A 14,511-nucleotide genomic window follows, 5' to 3' on the forward strand; every position below is an offset into this window, starting at 1 on the left:
TAGCAAGGAGGAGAAGCGGGGTAGGGATGCACCCATGACAGTCTGTGAAATCTATGGGAGCTTTGCCATTCACTTCAATGCCAGCTGCATCTCACTGCCTCTGCAGGGGCACAGCAGGAAGGGGCGCAGCCCTGCAGCAAACATAACTTTCCTCCTCTTACTATAGTCACAGCTAGGTTGGCTGCCTTGCTGCTGTTGCTATGGGACATGCTGCAGGGCGGGCTTTTCCAGGGCACCCTGCCAGACAAGCTTTTGGCCCTGCAACAGGGCGCCTGTGAAAGTGAGAACCTGCCAGTGAAACTGAGTCCATAACTAGTCCTAGCCTAAAACCAGAGGGCTTCCAGTAGGGGAGCAGATTACCATGGAGAGTGACAGGGGATTTCCAAATTCTTTCCCTTTCAGTACTGGCTTGATGCTGCATGACCCCCACCACTGCCTTGCACCTTGCCTGCCCAGGCACAGTAGAAGGGTTCACGGTAAGATACCTTTTCCTAGCCCGGCCACAGGGAAAAGGTGGGGTTGGATCACTGAATACATAAGCCTGTGGAGAAGAATAGGGGTTTATGTGGAAGAGGGAGGGGAGGCTAGGCAATAGCAGGAGGAGGTAGAAAGGCCATTGTCTTAGGGGGACAACAGCTTGTCCTTGGCTGCCTACCAAACCCTGTCTGCTGATCATGGCAAGGCAGGAAACTCTGACCATTTCTCCACCCCTACCTTCCTTTTCTTACACTTATGGTTACTAATGCCTTTGCTCCTGCCCTGCCTCACCTTACTGCTTCCCCCACCTAAAAACAAAAATCAGGGCCCAGCTCCTCAGAGATATTTAGACTCCTAACTTCCATTGACAATCTAGGCCCATTGAACTAGCCAGCTATGCCCATCCTTCACCACATTCACTCTCTTTCATCTTATTTTTCCCTTCCTGAGCTCTTCCTGGTTGGTGCCTTTTAGATGGTGAATCCCCTACAGCAGGGACTGTCTTTATATTTGTGCAGCCCCCAGCCCCACTGGAGTCTTTGGGCACTTATCTAATAAATATTTCTTATTACCATTCCTAATAATAGCAATGGAGGTACATTTGTACACGAGTGTTATAGTTCTGGCACTCCTTAATAGCATGAAGAATGCCAAAGAATTATCCAAACAACAGTGGCATCAGCTGAGAAGCAAGTACTCTGCTGCTGGCTTTGGAACTGCTTTGACACAGGGTGGAATAACAATTGCAAGCATCACCATTTTGCTGATCTAAAGCACCTATAGCAAATAGGAACACAGGAACTCACCTGAATTTCATCTCAGCCTATACACATACATTGAGAGATAATTAACACTTTAGTTATTGGACTGACAACTTTACAAAGCAGATAGCCAACAACTGTGACACTAAGCACATGAATAGTCCCAGTTGTGTAAAGTTAATGAAATATGTAAATATGCTTTCATGTTTTGCTGGCTAGGAGCCTATATAAGTATGACTACTGCACATTTTAAATAGAAGTTGATTGCTTAATACAATTGTAGTGAATGATGTATGCTTCACCTTTTAAATTTTTTTATTTCTTGGGCTACAAAAAGATCAAAATGTAATAATAAACTCAAACACCAAGTCCAAATGATGTTCTGTTTGGGAGCTGCTTTTTTTTAAAAAAAAAAAAAAAAGACTTTTGTCCTCAGCTCAGCTGAGCTAAGGAGAAAATTTGTAGATTAAAGTTTCTGGCCCCTAAAATAACCCTTTGATCCCAATGAGAGAAAAGGCCCCAGAAGCAGTGTTAGGGCTGGAGGCATTTGGGAAACCTGCTGTGGTACATTAGTTCTCTGTCTGCGTGCTGGGATCTGATCCCTGCCGTCTGTAGCCTACACAAGATCCATGCCTTGGTCTTTCCTACCTCAGTGAGGGACTGACAGAATGTGTTTTCAGCCAAGGAAAAATCTATGGATTTTATTTTCTTTTCTCCCCCCGCCCCCACAGTTTTTACTAGGAAATTGAAGATAGTCACCTACATTCTGTTCAGAGGAACAGTTTATCTGGTGAAGCAGACAAGTAATTTCTTTTAATGGACTTTAATCCTAAACCATTTAATCCTTCCGCCTCTGCTTCTGAGTTGCTGTAAGTTTTTAACTATTACTTTGTCAGAACAGCTGAGGATTGCCCCCTCTGAAATTAAATTCCTAGAAGTCAAACTTTTGTAAGATTTATTTCTGATTCAAAATCATTACAGTATCACCTTTCCAAGAGTGTTCTTGGCACTACATGTTGAGAGACCTGAAAATTAGCTGCAAGTAAGCTGTTGTAGAGTAAGCCTGAGGCATTCTAGGATGGGTTGTGTTATAGTCAAGATATCATTCAACAAAACAAAGCACTAATTCTAAAAACACGGTTTCAGCTTCCCTCTCTCTTCAATCTACCCCGAACCACAATTTTCCTTATTGAGTATTTCTTTCATGGAGAGTAGCCAAACACATAATTTTCAATGCTAGCTTCCTGAACGAGGACTCAAGAGCTGCAAGTGAAAGATTCTTTGAATAGTGGAAGTCTGGGGAGTCAATGACATTATTGCGTAAAGACCGCACTGACAGTTCTTGTGATGTGTTTCCCCAGATACTTTTATGGTAATTACTTTGATTCAGACTCTAAAAAGAAAGTTCATACACTTTGGATTCTGCAGCTGCTGCAATGCAAGCAGTTCCTATTGGCCTTTTCAGGAGTTGCTCATATGCAGTGGATGCACAATCAGGCCCAAGCAGATGAGAAAGGGTAAAAAATGGAGAGGAGAGAGGGAGCAGCACTAGAATTATGCCAGCACTGAGCACTCCTACACAGCTCAACAAGGAGCCCAAGTACCTTTCATGATGGGAGGTCTGGCTACATCACAATGGGTCCCTCGGAGCTGGCAGCCAAATTCCAGTACTAGAGAAAATAGTTGAAGTCATATGCCTCAAGCTTTTTGGCAAAGGTTCAGGAACTCAGACACTTACCAGACAAGATTCATACAGAAACCTACTGAAAAGAACTGTAGTTTGAGTTGCACACACCATTTTTCAACTTGCAAAACTCCTGCAGAAGGGCTACAAAATCACCAGTCACTTGGAAAAGGCAGAATTGTTTGCACAAATAGCAGCTAGGAGAGGGGGAAACTGCAGTATTGCTAGCTCTAGGCATTCAAAAGTCATGCATCAGGCCCCCTAGAAATCATGAAACTGGCTTAAAAACATGACATTTTGAAATACTGGATTTTGCATTTTTTCTTGATCTTCTAGGTTTTGAACCCTTAGAGGTTACATTTTCAATTTTTTTTTTCTCTGAAACAAGGGCTAGAAACTTGCTTTTTTCAAAAAAAAAAAGAAAAAAGCAAGCACAAAGCTCTGATCCAGGTGTATTTACCCCAAGGTCTAGGGCTTTAAGAAAAAAACTCCACCAGATATTGTGGATTACAATAATAAAAAATCACAGCATTGTAAGACTGTCAATATTGACTGCTTGTATTGGCCTGTAAACTAGTTAACTGCACACAAATAGATACTTATAAATCCAATCAGTGCATGCAGATTCAAGCTCTGCTGGCACAATTATTCAGCCATTATTGAAAAATTAGTTTGTTAAGCTGAGTGTGGATGAGGTTCTATTTGCCACTCTGGTTTAGTCAGCTTTCCATTCATCTTTGCTTGATGACAGTCGTATAGTCACCTGCCAAATACAATCACTGAAGGGTCAATAGAATACCAAACCTTCCCCCAAATCTTTGTTTTGTTTTGTGATAAAAACTATCAAAACATTTTTGAAAACCTAAGAATAATGCAAGTGTGTCCTTGTTTTTATTTTGATTCAGTTGAAAACATTAAGAAACCAAAACAAGCAAACACTCATGTCCTGTGCCAGCATTGTGCTAATGCATGAAAATCAGAAATTAAAATGGACTAGAAACTGACTAGCCTATGTTCATTGTCCAGACTTAAAGAAATGAATAAGGCAGCACAAACAGTGAAGAATAAATTAGATCTTGAAAATGCTTCCAGTTTTAATCAATAATCCAGGGCATATGATTGTGTTACTCCAATTTTATATCAATGTATCTCAAAGTATTGGAGATGAATTTGAACCCCACCCCCTTCAAACTCATCCTGTTTCTTGCTGGAGGAGAGAGGGAGAGATCATTATTCTTACTCTTAGGAGGTGCTCAGCTACTATGAGGATGGACACCAATGTAAAAGCCAACAGAGGAGGGACACTTGTATTTATTTTAGCTCTTAATAAAATTAACCATGTGATGAACTAGAATGATGTTGTTCAGCAGGATGAGTTTTCCCCTGAGCTGTCTTTTTAACCCCCACTTTATTGATATATCCAATATTTCACTTAATGTTAATTCTTGTTGGAGGCAACAAATTCCTAGGTGTGGCTACTTTGATATAAAAAACTAAATAGCTTGAAAAATATGTCTCTTGACTATTTGTCAGACTAAAAGTTATCATCAATTCAGGAAGAAAAAAAAGTGGCAATGTCTAGGAGAAATTGTTTTTGCTAACACCAAATATCTATCTGTCTAACCATTTGTAAATCTGCTATTTGACTTCTTGCCTGTAGGAAATGCTGAAGATAATAAAATACGGGTACTTACATATAGTATTTGCTTTGGATAGTCCTTGAAGGTTTAGGACATTTGGAATAATCCACCATTATCTCTTTTCTCCAAATAATATTGCATGAACCGGGTTAGAGATCTCACAATGTGATAGAGGTTGATCCAATGGCCGGACTCCTATCGATTTCTATGAGCATGAGATCAGGCCAACAGTGGTGAGTGAGCTAGTTAATGAACTAGACTAACACATAGCGATAAAGATTTAGTAGGACACTGGCCAAGAGTGCAAGACACTGAATTAGCTCAGAAGGGGATGGGAGAATAGATGGTACAGAAATTAAAATAAACACATAAGTCATGCCAAAGTTCCACCAAAACCAGCAAGGGAGGACTACAGCACTATGATACAATGTGTAATGAGATACTTATTGTGTCCAACTTGTCAGCCACTTCCAGTTTATCTCCCTCTGTATTTCCCCACTTTCACACCCAAAGCAAGTAATTGTCAATTTAGCAAGACAGCTCAGAGATCCTCCAGCTTTACAGGGCAAATCTGCTGGATAGCAGTCTAATGCAGAGAGTTTTTAGACTGGACTTTCCCCCTCAGTGGCCATATTATAATTACAGTATTACTGATACATACTGATGCGAAATTCAAAAGACGATAAAAGTGTCTCAGATTAGCCTCCTTTAGTTTTAGGTGTCTGTAAGGAGAATATTAGCCTGTACTTATGGATATAAAATTCTTTAGATAGAGGCTTGTCTCCTACTGATGCTACTGTAATTCTGACGTGGAGTTGTCACAAGCCAATATTATATAAAATATAATACATAAATATTCTATAAAATAGAATAGACTACATCAGACAGATGTTTTATCCACAGTGAAGGGAAGGAGTGTTTCAGATGCAGACTTCTGAAAATAATTACAGGGAAGAATTCAAGATGGTACTTCTAAATGAACAAAATCTTGCTTGTGTGGACTCTACAGATAATAGCTGCAATATTAAATAAGTTCCCAAGTGGGAGAATGCCCTGGAGATTCATCCTCACAGTGTAGAAAGCTGATTGCTACACTTGTCTGATGGAAGTTAATCTAGACTTCAATGTCAGATCTGTGTTCTCTGTAGAGAATTTAAAGTGTTATCAACATTTTTAACAACATTAGGAAATTATCCTAATTTTAAATACATATATAGCCAATGAAACAAACCAACCAAGTGCATATGAGAAATCTCCAGCATGCTGGCCCTGGGGTGCTCAGTATTGTGGGTGGTTTCCTCTTGGAGCTGAGGCGACAGATGGTGTTGCACCGTCACTGATCCTTTGCACACTGTTGGTCAGGAGCAAAAATTGGCCAGGCAGGGGAGTCCAAACCTATTCCTCCCAGCTGCTGTTATCTTCTTGAGGAGGTACCTCAGGAGACCATGGGCTGGAGGACCTCTTAGGGTGTCAAAAAGATGAAGAGGTGACTTGATTGTGGTGAGTAAGTACCTTCACAGAAAGAAAACACCCTGGGAGGAAAAAAAGGGGGGTGGGGGTGGGGGTCTTTATCTAGCAGCGAGAGACATAGCAAGAACCTATGTCTGGAAGCTGAAGCCAGGCAAATACAGATTAGAAACAAGGCACACATTTTTAACCATCAGTTTGTTACAGCTCTCCTGAATAACCCCCATGAACCTTCACTAGGCTGTTGTTCTGGACCCAAACCATGTGCTCTTGGCTTGCTAGGTAGAGCTGAGGCAGTGTCTCTGGGTCTTCCCCGGAGAGTGCAGCGAACTTGGCAGAAGAGACTATCTAGGCTAATTGCCTAGGCCCTGGAATAGTGCCAGCTCTCCTGAGCCTCCCTAGTAGCTGTTATATGTTCTGAGTTCCACCAAAGCTGTGGACTCTCTAGTTTACTATTTCCCTCTTCAGGGAGTGCATGACAGTGTAAGCAAGAAACACCTGGACTCTGCAAAGGGATTTCACACTTTCCTCACAGAGAAGATACAAGAGGTATACAGATCTATAGAACAAACAACAAAACCTGCACACAAATCTCTCATCCACTGTCCTTGCACTCCAAGAGCCCTTTGGGCATCGGTCAGTCATTTCTGGGGTTTCAGGTCCTCCCCACACACCTCTCTTCCTGCTTAGCCTTCAGGTTCCAGTCAAGGTCTTATACCCACAATTCCGGAGCTCTCCGTCCTTAGATTGTTCAGGTCCCACAGTCAAAAGGCCTCCCCACACAGAAAGCATGTGTTTTTTGAACATCAGCACCTAACACTTCTTTGTCCCTTTTCTTTCCTGGGGATTTTCCATTCCAGCCACACCCTGCAAAAGACAACCTGGGAGAACCAGCTTCTGTGAAGGTAGACAATCACTTTAGCACATTCATTGTTCTACTAGGGCACATTAACATTTTGATTGTCTTCCCATAGCAGTTTCCACACAGGGTTTGTGAGATACATGACCAGTCTTTGCTAGCAAATGGCTGTTTCAATACACATTGATGGTCAGTGTTATTCATAGACTTCATAAAAATCAATCCGGATTTCTTAAGTTTTACACAGACAAATTCCCCAAACTGTCACAGAGGATGATCAACCACTAGAATAAACCACCAAGGGAAGTGGTGGATAATTTCAAACACAAGTTATTCGGTTCAATACAGGGGTAACTGGGTGAAATTCTGTTCATATACAGGAAAACAGGCTAGAGGATCATGAAGGTCCCTTCTGGCCTTAAAAAAAATCTATGATCTTCCTATGAAGAGACTCTCTCAAATTTTACTACAGAAAATTTTCCCTCTTTCTGGAGCATAAAAGCATTCAGGGCCCGAGTTCTATGTGGTTAGTCCATCCTTATTCAGATAAAACTCTCATTGGACTATGCACTGTGGCACTGGGACCTGAGTCAATTCTGATCTGAAACACGGCACATTTTCAATGGAGGAGCAATAGTGGTGCATCCATAAATCAGCATTATTTCCACGTGTACATTCAGTGAGTGTGTGTGCAAGAGGGTAATTAATTAGTTAGTGAGTCATGTTTAGAGCACAGAAATACGAGAAGAGACATAGGTTCCAGTCCCAGCTCTGCCACTGACATGCTATGTGAGCTGGGGTAAGTCATTTAACCTTTCTGTGCCTCAGTTTCCACATTTGTTTTGAGACCTTTACATGAAATGTGCTATATAAAGGCCCAGTTCTGCAAACCCTTTCTCACACATGAAGATCCATTCACGTGACTAAGGATTGCAGGTCTAGGTCCTACGTGCAAAATGATTATTTATTTCCATCTTTGAAAACTCAATCCTTCCATGGCAAAACTCCACCCCTTCTGCCTACGTGACTGTCCCTTGAGCAGTTACCCCTGCATCTGGGGGCAAAGCTTGGAAAGCCTGTGGAGGGAATGTGTGATTTCCTTGTGCTGAACAGCTCTGCTCCTTGTGACTTCCCTGTGCTTTAAGAAATCGCCTGGTGTGGGCAGAAGGGTGAGGCTAGTGGATCTGCAATTATACAGCCCCAGTGGCCTACATACATCTCACAATGATTATGCGGATCATTATGACATCAGCTGCTATTAGATATCTCATGTATTATTCTTTATGGGTGAACATTATGAAAGGAGTGTGCTAGGTGTAGTGAGTTTGTCAGGCCTGATAGGAGTTGCTGATAGAGTAGTGAACCTTTTACCAGCTGGCATCAATGGGCCTCTATGTCATAAATGCATACTGGAGGGACTACTCACACCCCTATACTCTTCAACCCAAGAAAGGGACATGGGTATTACTGTAGACAGGTCAGTGAAGACCACTGCTCAAAGCTCAGCCACAGTCAAAAAAGCAAAAACATTAGGATTTAAGGAAGAGACTAATAGGGAGACTATAGATCAATGGTATGGTCTCATCTGGAATACTGCATGCAGTGTGGGTCAGTGATGAGTGATCGAGGAGATTGGCTTGTTTACCTTAAAAAGGGAAGAATAGGAGGGGGCACGGTGAAAGTATATAAATAATGAATGGTCTCAGGAAGGTAGATTGGGAACTTCTGTTTTCCCATAACACAAGAAAAAGTGGACAGGCAATGAAACACATTTTTTACACAATGTATAATTAGACTGTGGAACTTACTGCCACATGAAACTGAGAATAGGAATTTAGCCAGATTCAAAAAGGGATGGGCATGTATATGGACATTAAGAATATTCAGAGTTATCGGAATTAATGATAATTTGCTGGAAGTGATATTAAACCTCAAACTTCAGGGTTTAAGACTATCTCTAATGATTAGAGATCAGGATGAGAACTAATGTTTGTGGGGGGACAGGGAGGAGGAAATTATCCCACATCTGCCTGCTGCAGGGTTCTTCTCACAGGGTTCCTGGAGAATCCAGTTTAAAACAGTATATTCATGCCTCTCTCCAGTTAATGGTAACTCTCTAGAGATGTTGCAACCTGAGTGAATTTGCCTAACTGCCCTCCACTGTTCTTGGTTCTGGAAAGGTTGTGGTCCCTCTCTCCTATGGAAAAAGGGAGGGATAGCTCAGTGGTTTGAGTATTGGCCTACTAAACCCAGGGTTTCAGAGTAACAGCCGTGTTAGTCTGTATTCGCAAAAAGAAAAGGAGTACTTGTGGCACCTTAGAGACTAACCAATTTATTTGAGCATGAGCTTTTGTGAGCTACAGCTCACTTCATCGGATGCATACCGTGGAAACTGCAGCAGACTTTATATATACACAGAGAATATGAAACAATACCTCCTCCCACCCCACTGTCCTGCTGGTAATAGCTTATCTAAAGTGATCATCAGGTTGGGCCATTTCCAGCACAAATCCAGGTTTTCTCACCCTCCACCCCCCCACACAAATTCACTCTCCTGCTGGTGATAGCCCATCCAAAGTGACAACTCTTTGCACAATGTGCATGATAATCAAGTTAGGCCATTTCCTGCACAAATCCAGGTTCTCTCACCCCCTCACCCCCCTCCCAGAAACCACACACACAAACTCACTATCCTGCTGGTAATAGCTCATCCAAAGTGACCATTCTCCCTACAATGTGCATGATAATCAAGGTGGGCCATTTCCAGCACAAATCCAGGTTTTCTCACATCCCCCCCACCCCCATACACACACAAACTCACTCTCCTGCTGGTAATAGCTCATCCAAACTGACCACTCTCCAAGTTTAAATCCAAGTTAAACCAGAACATCTGGGGGGGGGGGGTAGGAAAAAACAAGAGGAAATAGGCTACCTTGCATAATGACTTAGCCACTCCCAGTCTCTATTTAAGCCTAAATTAATAGTATCCAATTTGCAAATGAATTCCAATTCAGCAGTTTCTTGCTGGAGTCTGGATTTGAAGTTCAGTCCTTGAGGGGGCCATTTAGGGATTTGGGGCAAAAATTCGGGATTGGTCCAGCTTTGAGCAGAGGGTTGGACTGGATGACCTCCTGAGGTTCCTTCCAATCCTGATATTCTATGCAATACATACCAGCCCTGGGGCCACAAGGATACATAAACCTAATTCACTGTTTAACTTAATTCAATAAGGTTTGACCAGGGTATTGCAAGAAATTGCCCTATCTGTCACAGAGGCCACTGTCAGAGAAGGCATACTGAAATAGATGGACCTCAGTTGTGATGCAGTCTGGCAATTCCAAGGTTCCTGTGTCCCAGTTGTTCTAGAAACATAACTTTCTGGCTTTGGTGATCGCTTTGTCTTCCCTTTGTTTAGCCAGAATTCGCTCCAGCTAAGTTTTGGGAAACACCTTTAAAATTTAACGGCCTGGGAGAAGAAGCAAATCTCAGATGGATTTCAAAAAGCCAAACACAGCAGCAACCGTTGCCACCAAGTGCCTCTACCCCACTGCCTCCAAGGCTGTTGTGAACAACCACTGGGTTGCTGGTTGGCTCATTCATAGGATATACACATTTGTAACTGAGCGTAAAGGATTTATTTCACCTTCAGAACAAGGACATTGGCAGCCATGGTTCTGTAGTGATTAGTAGTTACGTTAGATGACTGATGTTGCCGCTTTGGCATAGAGAGGACTGAAGTATGCAGCACATTGAGTCCCAAGAGACAGGAAGGGTTATAAACTGTTTACATAATTAGTCTGGTGGGCGTTGCAAAAAGAATCAAAGAATAACCAATCTGATAGGGGGAGGGGAAGGAAGAGAGCAGAAAGCCTGTAACAAATATACTGCAGCCCCACAATGTAGTGCAGAATTGCCAGCAACCGTTTGGGAACAATGAAGAGAGTTTTATGAACAGACAGTGTTGTCCCCACTAACTGAGCCTACTTCAATGATTAAACTACTGAAGATGAATTACGTTACAAGAGGAGATAAATGCTGGTGCCTGATGGCATTATTACCCAGTAATGAAATGCTGCCCAGTGATAAATGGCAATAATATTATAAAAGTGATGTATGATATATGATGAACCTTGCCCAGATTTTCTAAACCCGGCATATTTTATGCATGCACTTGGCAGGATCTAGCCTGCTTAAGGATTTTTTAGGAGGCATATGAGACAACCAGTGTAGGAATATGAAATGATGAGCATGTGCACTTGTATCAGGATTGTAATATTTTCAGTTAAAAATGATATGGACTTATTCTCCAAGCCCCACCTCCCAGCTGCCTCAAAAACACACACCATAAAGCCCCAGGCCAAATACTGAAAGGTGTTTAGGCATTGCTGTGCTCAGCATTGCAACGCCTAACTGATTTAAGAGCCTAAATTGCATTTGCAAGAGGAATTTCGGAACATTGAATCAACTGTCAATGGGACTTTGGCTTCTATGTCGACTTTGGGCTTGTCTACACCGGCAACTTACAGCGCTGCAATTTCTCACTCGGGGGTGTGAAAAAACACCCCCGAGCACAGCAAGTTTCAGCGCTGTAAAGCGCCAGTGTAGACAGTGCATCAGGCCTGGGAGCTGCGTTCCCAGCGCCGGGAGCTGCGCCCCCATGAAGGTGGGTTTTTTAGAGCGATAGGAGAGCGCTCTCTCCCAGCGCTCTGCCGCGACCACCGAAGTCATGTTAAAGCGCTGCCACGGCAGCACTTTAGCGTTGCCAGTGTAGACTAGCCCTAAGTGAGATTGAGCCTCTTAAATCAGCAAGGCATTGCAACACTGAGCACAGCAATGCTGAAATACCTTTCAAAAGCTGGGCCCAAGAGCTGATAGTTCAATTCCTCTGGCGTAGAAACTTAAATACTGACAGACTCTGTTTGGATATGTATTCATGCATTACTACAAATGATGGGAGAGGTCAGCTGATTTAATAGGGCACTAGATAGCACTAGAATCCAGCTGCAACCCCTGCTTTACTGAGAGAAGAGTCTGAGCCCACAGTGCTGGCCTATCCGTGCCGCTGGTTGTTGGGAGAAGGTAAGTACCTCTCTGAGTGTGGGGCTGCTGGAGTTTAAAAAGCAATAAACAATCCAAACAAATGCCAGAAATCAAGGGAAGCAGCTTTCAGCACCTCCTTCCCATCAGTTCAGAGTTTCATACTGAACAGCAGTGCAGTGGGATGGGAAGCAAAAACATTAGGGCAGAAAACCCTTCTCTACCGTATTTCCTGGTATGGTACTAAACCCTCTGAACAAAGCAGAGGTCATTTGGACAGCCATAAGGCAAATACTTCAAATAATAATAATAAATAAGTGTTCATAAATCAATTAAACCACACCATTTACAACAGATCAATTGTAACTGAGGTTGAGTTATTAACTATTTGCCAATTCCTAAAAATTTTCAACTGTAGGAAACACTGTTATGACAGACATCACCAGATGGCACAGTGACACAAAGTCTTACAAGTTATTTTTCTTAACACCTGAAGAGGTTGTTAGACTCTGGAAGATATGTCTGTTAGTTTTTGTCTTGCAGTTATCCTTTGAGAGCAGCTGTGACAGGAAGAGTTGGCTCTTTGCTTTACTCTCTATATTTGGAGATGTCCAGGCCCGCATCCCAAAGAAACTCACTAATACTCTTTCAGTCTGTGCACTAAACTCCTGTTCCACTTCCTTTTTCAGTCACTCTCACCCTTTTTGGAAAAATAAAATGCTGATAATGACAACACAACTAAGAGCAGTGGATCCACTGTCTGTTCTTTCTCAGCTCTTTCCTGTTTTAAGCCTTTCTGGCATGTCTCGGGTCATCCAGAGCTGTGAGTCACTGTGTTAAAGCTCTGTCTCAGCAAGAACAAGCTTAGCTGTGGGATGGCTTTTCCTGGGTATGGATCCCTGGTGAGTGGGGTTGTAGTGTTGCTTGCCCAGTGGTGAACCCCTTTGGCTGAATTCTACTATCAGGCACCCTCCTCCCTGGTGGAAGCTAGCCTATCTCAGGGATGACTCAAGCCCAAGATGTGTAGCACTGGGGACTTTTGAGTAAACACCGAGAAGGTGGGGTGGGTCAAGCCTGTGGTTTTGGGATGGACACATAAAAAATGGCAAGAGGTTGGCATATATTGACTCATCAAGGAAAGAATAATTGGAGGAGTATATCGTGTAATGTCCAGGGCACACATATTGTAGCTGCCCAATACATACAGTAGTATGTCTAACAAGAGACAACATAGTGGAGATTTGTGCCTAAAATTTGTGAATGCAATTGGCATACAGGTGAAAAGTTATCTCATGAATTCAAGTGGCGGGCATGTGGGAATACAGGGAGGAAGGACAGAATTTTATTTGAGAAACTTTAACTCTATTTCCATATGACCTGATGGGCTTTGAAACTGTAACAATAACTTAGAATTTCTTTGCCTTCCAACAAACTACAATGTTCTACTTTCCCCCTCCTTTTCATAATTGATACAAATTTGCTATCTTGACTCCAACTTAATCAGTTTTGCTTGGGAAGTGCATTAATCACTGTGCATGAGCTAGAAGTCATTAATCAGGCACTTCAGGGTAGGGTAGGGTGACCAGATGTCCCGATTTTATAGGGACAGTCCCAATTTTTGGGTCTTTTTCTTATATAGGCTCCTATTATCCCCCACCTCCTGTCCCGATTTTTCACACTTGCCGTCTGGTCACCCTAGGGTAGGGCCATAATTGTTGTTTCATAGAGATGCTGATTGCTGATAGCCAATGCAACACAAGGTGGCAGTGCATCACAATATCCTAACACAGCCGCTGGTCAGCAATGCTTCCGTACTCTCCATTGCTCACGAGGTTTCTGCTTTTTTATTACTACTCTTCATTGTAAGTGAGCAAGTCCAGGCTGTCCATCGGAAGAAACTATTTCTCAATGTCCCTGCAGCTCTGCAGGGTATTAATATGTTCAATTCCCCTGAAATCTCAAATTAGATTAAACTATTCTGTGTTTGTTGGAGATGCAATAAAGTGGAGCCATCCAGCACAGACCTTTGCCCTGCCTGCAGAGCTACTTTTTCCTTGTGTGAATACGAAGGCTTCAGAGATGACTATTACGTCTTATGAACTGGGATCCAAGGCAGTCACAGAATCATAGAATCTTAGAATATCAGGGTTGGAAGGGACCTCAGGAGGTCATCTAGTCCAACCCCCTGCTCAAAGCAGGACTAATCCCCAACTAAATCATCCCAGCCAGGGCTTTGTCAAGCCTGACCTTAAAAATATCTAAGGAAGGAGATTCCACCACCTCCCTAGTCATTGGGGGAGGGGGAGGGGGGGCGGAGAAGTACAAAATATCGGAAAATATTTGATCCCCCACCTCCAAATACTGCCAGGATGTACTCAGGACCAGCAGGGATCAAGCAGCAGATGGCCTTGGTGACCCTGCCATTTGACCTAGCAGAAGATATATAACATGCAGACTTTACCTGAGGAAAGGGCTGAGAGATCACACAGACAGGCCAGAAAGCATACAGGAAGGATGCTTGCCTCGCTAGCAACGGGGAGGATTTACCCATGTTTGGATTTTCTGTTCTTTGGCTTGTCACAGTTT

The sequence above is a fragment of the Eretmochelys imbricata genome, chromosome 4, assembly GCF_965152235.1.
Source record: "Eretmochelys imbricata isolate rEreImb1 chromosome 4, rEreImb1.hap1, whole genome shotgun sequence".
Taxonomy (NCBI): domain Eukaryota; kingdom Metazoa; phylum Chordata; order Testudines; family Cheloniidae; genus Eretmochelys; species Eretmochelys imbricata.